Here is an 11,055-nt window from a genome sequence, read left to right on the forward strand (position 1 = left end):
TTTGACAATACATACAATCAAATATTATACACAAATACGGAGGGGGAAAAAAAATCTTGATTTTGGGGGTACATGGGTCCGAAGTTCAAAGGATTTTACGGTATGTGTTTGTGTCAGGAATGTGTTTAAATTGTGTCATTTCGGGTTTACGGGTGGTGTCGATAATTATGGGATTTTGGCTACAGTTCTTGGAATGCACCCCTGCGAAGGACAGGGATTACTATAATATTGCTGCAGCCATTTCTTCTATCTGAACATGGGAAGCTGATCATGAGATGAAGGAAAAATACAAGCTCTCATGCTCAAGTCATTCCAGGTTACTCTTAGAAAAGAGATTATTTATCTCAATAAGTTTATTACCTGGTTATATAAAGGAAATGATGATTTCATCTACGTAATTCTTTGCAACGGGTAGCATGTCTGAAGATGCGCTCAAAGCTAACCCACTCACTGTCACAGTGACAAATGGACTCAAATACATTCTAATTAAACAAATGCATAGAGTAGCAGACTTTTAAGAATGGAATCATATTAGAAGACTTTTCATTTTTGTCAAAAAATTGCAGCACCCATGAAGAATAAAATATGTCACACACTGTTTCTCCTCTGTTTATCTCAGCCGTTCACTTTCTGCTCTACCATCAGTAATGAGCTAAGCAGTAGAGTGCAAGCAGCTTCTTAGATAATGAGGAGAAATTCTCAGGGGAGTCGAGCTGGGCCCGCAAATTCTTCATCTTGCGCAAGTAATCAGAATCCAGCGAATGAGGAGCGAGATACAAGACTTCGATATCTTTCTGGAACTGCAGACGCCATCTGCAAATGACGTTTTTTTGGAACGTGATTGTATATTTCTCATACTTAAGCACAATTGCAGGATTCGGTGTAGTCTTTTTAAAGCACAATACCTGGAAAAAGTATTCATATCTCTTGGACTTTTCACATTTGTCGACATTTTACAAAACAATGAAAATGAGGTGTGCATTTGTATCCATTCCCCTGTAGCCTGATACTCCTAAACACAATCCAGTGCAATCAATCGCCCTCGGAATTCACCTAATGAGTAAATAGAGTCCACTTGTGTGTAAATTGACTCTCAGAATAAATACAGTAGACCTGTTATGTGAAGACCTCAGCAGTTTGCTAGACTACATTAGTGAAGAAAAGCATCATGTAGAGCAGGGTTCACCAATTCCGGTCCTCGAGGTCCGGAGTCCTGCAGTTTTAGATGTTTCCGCCTACCAACACACCTGATACTAAAGATCAGGATCGTTACTAGGCATGTTGATGAGCTGATTATATAAGTCAGGTGTGCTCGTGGGCAGAAACATCTAAAACCTGCAGGACTCTGGACCTTGCGGAACAGAATTGGTGAACCCTGATGTAGAGTGTAGACTAAGGAGCTCACCAGGGATGCTGTGGGGAAGTTTAAAGCGTGGTTAGATTATTTAAAAAATATACTGTATAAACTTTGGAAATCTCAAGGGCACCGTTCAATTCATCATCCAGAAATGGGAAAAGGATGAAGGAGCTGTAGAAATCCAGACCTCAGGAGGCAGAACCTGTCCACAGGACAACTATAAGGTATGCACCCCATGAATCAAAATGGTTGAAAGAACAACATAAGAACTCCCGCCATGTAGCGGCCACCGCAAACATGTGGAAGAAAGTGCCTGGGTCAGATGGGACCACCTTTGAATTAGAGTTAATAGGATGACGGATGGCGATACGTTCAGAAGAATCCTGACTGAAAACTTGTTGGAGGCTGCAAAAGATTTGACATTAGAAAGGAGATCGTTCTTCCAGCAAGAGAGTGGCCTTAAATATAAAGACAGAGATAACGTAGAATGGTTTATATCAAAGAATATTAATGTGTTCGAACAGCATAGTCAAAGTCGAGACACGGGGAGTCAAATACAAATGCGCACTAACACTACTTTGTGTTAGTTGACCAAATAAGCTCTCAATAAAACACATCGAAATTAAGGTGGCAATTGGTGAATTCTTTTTCAAGGCAGAGTAGAAGCTTCTTCCCAAACAACACATTAATATTTCATTGCATGCTGTACCACTACCAGTACTGATGAGTCACGCTGGTGTGTTTATTTATTTATTTAAAAGGAAAAAAAAGTGTGAAATGCGATAAATACAACTTTATTCTTTCGTTTACGGTTGGCAAAAGCACCTGAGACGTTTACATCAGTATGTGGACCTGAGACATCGCCAGCTCTTGGTGAGGATATCTTCATAATAACCTCATTATTCAAGTGTGAGCAGGGGAACACTTAGGCTGAAGTAATGAGTCCCTCCGTTGCTGAATACCAGCCTTTTTTTTGCAAGAGTGCTGCGTGGAGAATGCACTCTGATTTGAAGTTCTGTGATTTTCTAGAAGATGAACAGGCATTGCTAGCCGGGAGCTATAGAACCACTGAGCACAGTTAATTACATCATTGGCTAACATATGAAGTTGGACTTCCTAGATGTGTTGCAGAGGAACTCAATGTTCTACTGTTTTATTCAATGACTACAAAAAGAGGCAGAGCCGAATAATTTCACAAGCAAAAGTAAAGTTGGCCTGGTTGCTCCAAAACTTTGAGATTGCAGCTTCACTTCCAACATGAGAAGAAATTCTAAAGTCTTTTTACTTGACATTTGCTTCTCTTTCGCATGGCAAAGAGTTTTGGGAATTTACATCAACAGACTTCATCCACTGGCATTCCTCCCTTTTTTGCGCCATTTGGCCTGAGGCCTTGTTTGAGCTGTATTAAAGAGTTGGTGTAAATCCCAGAGGATGATGGAATGGATCATTATAAGGTTCTATAACATTATCAGTACAAAAAAAAAAAATCTGTAAGTAATTTGAGTTAAAGGTGTATTCACGGATTTGTTGTCGCTGCGTCTTCCGGGTGGATCATCTTGACGATTGTTTCTCAATCCTGTCAATCAATCTGCCGTAACGACATCGTGCGTGCTCGTTCCTAGCTGTGCGTGCGCATTTTGAGTGTTTGTAGAATGTAGCCGCTGAGCTTCGGATTCAGCCATTCATCGTTGCAGCTCCACAGAGCTCACTGGGTACTTTAAAAATAGAATAGAGAGTCGCAAGAGGACATCCGTCAAGTGAGGCCGGCTGCAGAGGCTGATGAAGATGATGAAGATGAGCTTGCCCGTTAGCGACATTTGAGAGGCGTTTCCCTCAGACGAGCAGGAGAGCTGGTAGGATGGACTTCTGCATGCGCATTTTTTTTAAACGTGACAAACAGACGTTTGGCTTTTACTTTTCGGGAAAATCCTTAAATACGCCTTTGAGAGGTTCATAATTTTCTATCGATGGAAAATTACGTAAAATTTTACGGAGTAAAAATCCAACATGGCTACTAGCCGAAGAGAGACAGTAGTGAATGACGTCGTTGTTGAATGTCGTTGTTGGTTGCAGGAAACACTTGAAGAGTGACGTTGCTCACGAAGACGACGTCTCGCAAATAGCCAAATTTGATTGGCCTGGCCTGTTTTCGACCGGTGCCGAATCGCTTTCTATGGACGCCTGTCCAGACCCACTTTCTTTTCCAAGAAAGTAGGTGTGGCTTGCCAGACTAGATCAAATCCACCAAAATCACATTACACAATCTGCGCCACAACTTAGACCTGCTTTTGGCTAGTATAAAATCTATTCTGCTTTTGGTCACCACATTGCCAGATGTGCCAGGGGCACGGTAGTGCTTTCCACTGAAATTACCAGCGAGCTACAATGGACTAGAAAATGAAGATGTGCGAAAATTGGGCCCCCGCACTTTTCCCGGCAAAAGGGTTTAACACCCACACTTTTCTTGATCTTATCAACACTTTAACAGATGAACGTAAAATAGAATAAGACTGGAATACGCAAAGGACAGCAAGAGAACAAGATGTTCAGGTGTGATTTAACACCTTTGCTTTTGGTATTTTCATGCCCCCACCCCCTTATTTTTGGAGATAGATGTGTTATAGGTCACAGGAACAGAAGAGAAGGGGAGAATAGTCAGGATGGGAAGGAGCTGTGTGAACAAAAAGACAAGACATGCAGGATTAATGAGGTGTAAAGAGATTGAATCCTACTCTTTTAATGGACCTTGAAGCATCACCGAGCTCCTTCAGCCTTTGCTGTCAAGACCATATCCAATCTGGATAGCACAGTGTGACAGTTTCAGCGAGCCCTCTTTCAAGTCCAGAGTGCAGCAAGACGCGAGATAACGACCTCAGCACTCTCCTCCCACCGCTCTGCTTGCCTCCGTTGTCCTCGGCACACGGCCCAGAGAGATCGCCTAATGAGGAAACTTTTCGCAACTTTCACTAAAGGGGAACGAATGGCGTGTGCATTCATCTTTGATCTGCTGCCACGCGTTATGCTGCTCAGTCTTCCAAGTAGGAGAGGATGAGGATGAGGATGAGGATGAGGATGAGGATGAGGATGAGTCGGGGTTAAGGCAGAGAAGGTGATGAATGAAATCAACACATCAGACAAAAGAAGGTGATTTAAAAAAACGGGTTGATGGCAAGAGCAGCAGAATGGGGTTGACAGGGAATGCTTATAGTAATTTGGAAGTAAACAAATGTTAGTCGACTATCCTGATTGAGAGCGGCTCTTACACAATTAAATAACATTTGCCTGCTTAAAAGCACACTCTAAGTTGTTCAAATGAGCTCTTCCGAGGACTGTTTGTGCATATCAATCTGGAGCTCATCCTTCTCAAAGTCGTCTTTTTATGGCTGTAGTTATTCCTATTATTGTTCCTCTTGTGATGTTCAAATGAAAACAGGTTACCCAAAGTGATTTCTTTTTTTTATAACTAGCGCTTCAGAGAGATACAAAAAGAGGCAGTTATTTATATCAGCACTAAATTCTGACAATTACTGTTGGTGTACGGAACTCAATTTTACACTCATTTCCTCTGGGTGAAGAAAATATTACTGGTCATAAAGGTGGATAAGAATCACAGTGTTCTGTAATTTGGCTCCGTTTTTTTTCCTTTATCCTTTTACTATCCTCCAAGTTCGGCAGTCTTTTTCTGTACTTCAGATGATGAATGGTCTGAAAGATGTTAAGCTACAAGACGGTGTATCGCACATCAGTAGCAAGCAAAACAGAAATGTGCTATCAACTCTACTCAAAATCGTACCGTGAGGTCCATACATCACACAATTTAAAGACACCAACCTTTAACAGAGCCCCATGGTGCGTAATATCCCACAATTCCAACAAATAAATTACCTTCCCGCCAATCATTGTCTTTCATTAAATGTGTAAGTCTCCACCTTCATCCTTGGGATTGTTTTAGTGTTTGGTCAAATTTCTAAGAATGCTTAATAAATATATAATAAAAACAAATTAAAAAGGCCCTTGCTTACATAAAGGCTCAGCATCATTAATCAGATCCCTTCTGTGAATTAAAAAAAAAGTGTAAATAAAACTGAGGAAATATCGTTTTCCATGTCAAATCTTTTTTCCGAGCATGCATCCTCCTCGACGCCCCCCCCCCCAAAAAAAAAGTCTGCACCGTTCCTGCTTCCTTTCCTCCCGTGCTTTGTTCTGTTCCGACGAGAAGTGCTACGAGTATATTTTTAAACCATAAATCCTATAACCTTTCCAGCAGCTGAGAACACTTTACAACACACACAAACACAAACACACACACACACACACACACGCTTCCAACTCTCAATTTATTTCCTCCTTCTCACATTTGTCTTTGCCACCATTTTGCTGCTCTGCTTTCATTAAATCCCGGCATTCCTTGGACTTGGTATCTCCTAAAATGGCTCAGGAGCACTTGGCCGTCTTGACAGAACTCACAGAGGAGTGCAAGGCAAGAAAGAATTATTCATTTTGTCTCAGAAAAGGAGATGGCCTCCTAACTCGGATTGTAATCCTATCTAGGACAGCACAAGACGCAGGAGACGTTTCATGAATCTTCTTTTGCCTCCATAAACAGGAGATGGAGACGGTTTTGCCTCTCAGCACATTTTCTAAGCACTTGTCTACATCCTACAAAACTTCACAAAGATAAAAGTTGTTACTTTGTTGTTGTTTTTTTGGCTGTTTCCTGTGGGGTATAAACAGCATTTATCTTCCCCGGTACTAAAATATTCTCTTTAAATGTTGGTCCTAACTTTAATCCTGCCTTGCTGCTGGTACAAATGGGAATGAGGGCTTGAAAATGTTCCAACGTATATCTGCAGGAGATCACGATACATTGCTTGGCGTATATATACTGCAGGGAATTTGGTGCACTTCGTGTAATGTCATGTGATTTCTTAATTATTGTAATCCTTTCATACTATGTCAAGGGAAAAAAAGAACGTGGTCGGACGAATATATGCAATATGAATTCACATGTGTAATGGAACGTATGGTGTTCCACAGGGTTCAATTCTAGGGCCTCTGTTGTTTTCATGACTGTTTAGACAAACAATTTAAAATCGCAAATTAAGCTTACATGCATGTTTTTGCTATTTGTATAATCAAGTGGAAAACCAAAGATGCATGGGCAAAATGAATTTTGAAATGTAATCCTATTCAAATGGAGTATATGACATCATCATACCACGCCTAGTGGACAGGGGCCCTATGTTGTTATTTCTTGAACAATGTAGGAAAGGCCACTGCTGTTTTATGGTTTGTGGTGCACTGAAACGGTTCAGAGCTTGGTGAGTTTAAAAATACACAAGTATTTTCTTGTTCAAGTTATTAAAAAAGTAATGAAGACAAGAAGCGCTGGAGTCGGTCAGTCTCACAGCACGCACGTCAGAGCGAGCATGTTTATTGGAGCGTGGTTACATCATGCATATGCAGCCTGTCTTATACATGAGATGTGCAGTGTCTTGCCTTGCTTCAGTGCATCTTCGGCTAAGGCTCCTCAACACCCTCACTGGTGACATTGCAATCATTTTAAATACTGGATATCCCAATATAGCATTTTTCTTAAAATTGCATGTAATTAATGGCAATTTTCTATTCTTTAAAATATTTTAATGAAGGTCTCAATTAGGAGTGTTAGTTGATTAAATTTTTTTATTGTAATTAATTGCATGACTTATATAAATAATTCACGATTAATCGCAGATTTTATACCTGTTTAAAATGTACAATAAAATGTACAATAAAATATTATTTTTCCTAGTTTTCATACTCTTGTTAACGTAGGAGTGGAATTTTTTTTTAACTAATAGAAATATGGCTGCATCTTTTAGTCATTGATAGAGTAATTTCATAATAAATAAGTGTTCAAATTAAAAAGATGCGCTGTATTGTAAAAAACAAATATGATATTGATTTGTGTTGAGGTCATTGTTCTGCCACTAGATGGCATAAATGCATTTGTAAGACGTTGGTAACAATTCAGTGTATTTTTCTTTACATTAAGAGCTATCTAATCTTTAACATGAAGTAACCTGTGAAATTCTGCACATTTTTTCAATTGTAAGATACAACTTGACCCCAGTCCCCACAAATATAGGCATTATTATTAAATGTATTATTGCTAAATTTTGACATGGATGTGTCTGCTGCGTTGTGACTGGAATTTCCCAAGTATAGGCTTTCTAAGTAAGGGCGGTCATTAATTGTGCGTTAAAAAAATTAGCGGCATTAAAGGAACTTTAAATTAACGCACACATTTTGACACCTCTAGTCTTAATACTTGAAGACTGTCGATCTCATTCGCACTGTTGAGTTTTTTTTCTTTGCGCAATGTCAATTTAAATGAAAAGAACCTTCATGCAATAACAATGCAAATGCCTTTTCCTGCTTCATCCTGTTTCATGCTGTTATTTGACATTTCTGTGTCGCTGCATTGCAGTTTAATCTCTCAACACCAAGCCATTATTTTGTTACTTTAAGTTGCCTGTAGGTATGAATGAGAATAGCAGTCTGTCTGCATCTGTCAGCTCTCTGATTGATTTGCACCCCGCCAACTCTCACACAATGTCAGCTAGAATGTGTCATACGTGTATCGCTTGTATTCACTAGTTAATATTATTACTTGGACTTGGACTGTTTTTTTGTAGTTATCCAACTGCAACCTAGGAGAACATAAAGAGCAAAGACAGTTTGCAACATGTACACATTTAAAAGTGTTTTATGAGAAAGTGAAGTCTAGTTGTAAGCAGTAACATGGTTGTCGGGCTAAAGAGGTGAGGAAAACAGCTAAATATTATATTAACGAGTTCCTTTAGTTTTTGTCCATATAAGTAACTCATACAGCAAATGAAAATTCACAAGCAAATTGAGGATTATTTTGTAAAACGTTCTCAAGCATTTCATCTTCCAAAGCCATAGTTGAGTCCACAAATACATTTTCCATAAGAAGCAACAAGCCATCATGAACTGACCGCGCATTTCTGTGAGCGATGAAGCAAAGACCGCATCGTTTCATACGAGTCAATTGTTCCCAAACTGTTTTTGAGCTAAAAAAAATTCTTTGTGCAGCAGACCCAAGACTGAATAGAACATTCAGACTGCAGCGTATTTCATTCTTGAAACGTTTCACCCTTTTCAATATTTACTTACAATAGAAACTAGACAATAGAAAAGAGAGTTTTCTGTAAAAAGATACGCATTTGATGTCAGGCTGTTGGGAAAGACGGCGATTGTGCTGACATTGTTTTGGGATTTAAGAGCAACTGGTCCTCCTTAGATTCCAGTATGAGTCATTTCCCCTTTTTTTTCATAGAAGGCAACTGCTCATTGCAAGCCAATTGTCAGGTCTGCTGTCTCTGCATCCAGGTTTTGTCTCCTTCTCTTTTAAACTTGGACACATTCGACACGGATATTCTGGAAACAGTCAGCAGCCTCACCTCGTCCAATTAATTAGCTGCTGCCTGTCTTAAGATAGTATTGGAGTATATTTGTTTCTTTCTTTCTCGTCGACTGTGAAAATTGGGCAACAATATTTTCCTTCCAAAAAAAATAAATAATAATTTTCTGCACAACATCAACCTTTCTGTCCATCTCTTCGTTATCTCAATCTAATATTTAAAATAATCCCCATGACAGTTTTGGTCATATACTATATGAGTACTGTCTTTTGTTCTGTCTTGGGCTGCCACCATAGCAGATGAATATGGCACAGATTACACAGATTACCCTTAAACAAATATTTAGACTTCAGTGTTAGTATATCGAGTATGACATTTTGCAAAGTAGCCCTTATTATTTCTTGGACTTATAATAAATTCTGACAGCATGTACCGTATGGGGCGTAGAACCCAACACAGCACATCTGTTCTGTGGTTTAAACTAAATGCTAATTAATTAGCATTGCTCTCATGTTGACATTCATAACAATATGTTTCTATCAATTAACAAGATTTTTTTTGACACAGATGTTTTCTTCTACCTTTGTATCAAGTATGACAAGACACAATTAATATTTGTATTACATAAGAGAGCTTGTGCTATGACAATATGTTGGCATCCACTAGTTTGTTATTTTCCAATTAATTCCTGTTTGTCCGTTTCAAGTTATTTGAGTGACCAGTCTTTTCTTTCTTTAAGGTCATAATAATTTTGTCCACGTTGTTTTGAAAGCATGATCTTTGAGAAAGCAATGAGATATTGCGCAATCGATATTTGTATCGCACCTGAAGATTAAATACAGAACTTATTTCATTTCACATTGATGAAAATCTCAAATTAATGCTGTGGGGTTCACCAGAAGAAGAAGAGGGACACCGAGTTAATCCTGCCTGTGAAAATAACAAAATAAAACTTTCGCCAACCTTGTGTTTCAAAACACCATTCAGCTTTCTGAAAAATAATTGGAAAGAAGCCTGTCTTGACAACATGGATCTGATTTCCTCTCAAAAATCACAGCATGGTATTATTGTTCTGCCATATCTGTCATTTGAATCGCTTGTGTCAAATTTTAATCCTCTACCTGTCAGGCGATGTGTAAACAGCTTTCTCGCTGGGAGTTGATGTCATTTTTGCCCTTTTACAGCATAATGAAACTTCCAATCCAATCTTAAAACATAACATAAGCCGTGATTGTGAAGTCTTGATGACACTCGGCATCGTTTGCACAGCTGTCACTGTTCGCTACAGCAAAACTAACGGTAGCCTTGCATTATGTAAAGGCTCCGTATATACAAGTCCTAAATGGTCAAAATTAGTGCGTTAATTTAAAGTTCCTTTAACGTCACTAATTCTTTTAACGCACGATTAATGACCGCCCCTTACTTGAAAAGCCTGTCCTGGGAAAATTCAGTCGCGACCGCGTCAAAATTTATGAGTAATGAAATTAATAATAACATATATTTGTGGAGACTGGGGTCAAGTTGTATTTTAAAATTTAAAAAATGTGCAGAATTTCACAAGTTATTTCATGGTAAAGATTAGATAGATCTTAATATGGAAAGAAAAATGCACTGAGCTGTCACCAACCGCTTACAAATGCAATGATCCCATCTAGTGGCAGAAAAAATTACCGCAACACAAATTAATATCACACTAGTTTTTTACAGTACAGTACATATTTTTAATTTTAACTCAACTTTTTTTATTATGATAATAATAATAATTATGAAATTACTCAGTGACTAAAAGATGCAGCCATATTTCTAATAGTTTAACATTCTTTTTTCCACTTTTATGTTAACAAGAGTTTGAAACTTAGAATTTTTTTTTTGTACCTTTAGAGCAGATATAAAATTTGCAATTAATCGTGAGTTAACTATTGAAGTCATGCGATTAATTACGATTAAAAAATGTAATCGCCACACACCCCTAGCTTTTACATACTTAGCCAATAAAGATGATTGTTGTATTTTATTTAGACATTTAGCAAGTGATACAGGATTCTAAAATCAAACAATGTATGGGACTGATCACTCTAATCTAAACAGAAGGAGCGGGATTGTCCTAATAATAAAATATTAATTTACCAACCCCAAGCAACTGTGTGACGTTTTAGGAGCCGAAAGGGGACAGGTGTGAGCCGGTCATGTCCAGTCTTTGGCGATATAATTAAATCTCGGCCTGCAGCCTCAAGACGTGCATGAGCTAAGTGACTAGACGAGCTGTCA

The sequence above is a fragment of the Leptonotus elevatus genome, chromosome 11, assembly GCF_054856555.1.
Source record: "Leptonotus elevatus isolate MCC_2025b chromosome 11, RoL_Lele_1.0, whole genome shotgun sequence".
Classification (NCBI taxonomy): domain Eukaryota; kingdom Metazoa; phylum Chordata; class Actinopteri; order Syngnathiformes; family Syngnathidae; genus Leptonotus; species Leptonotus elevatus.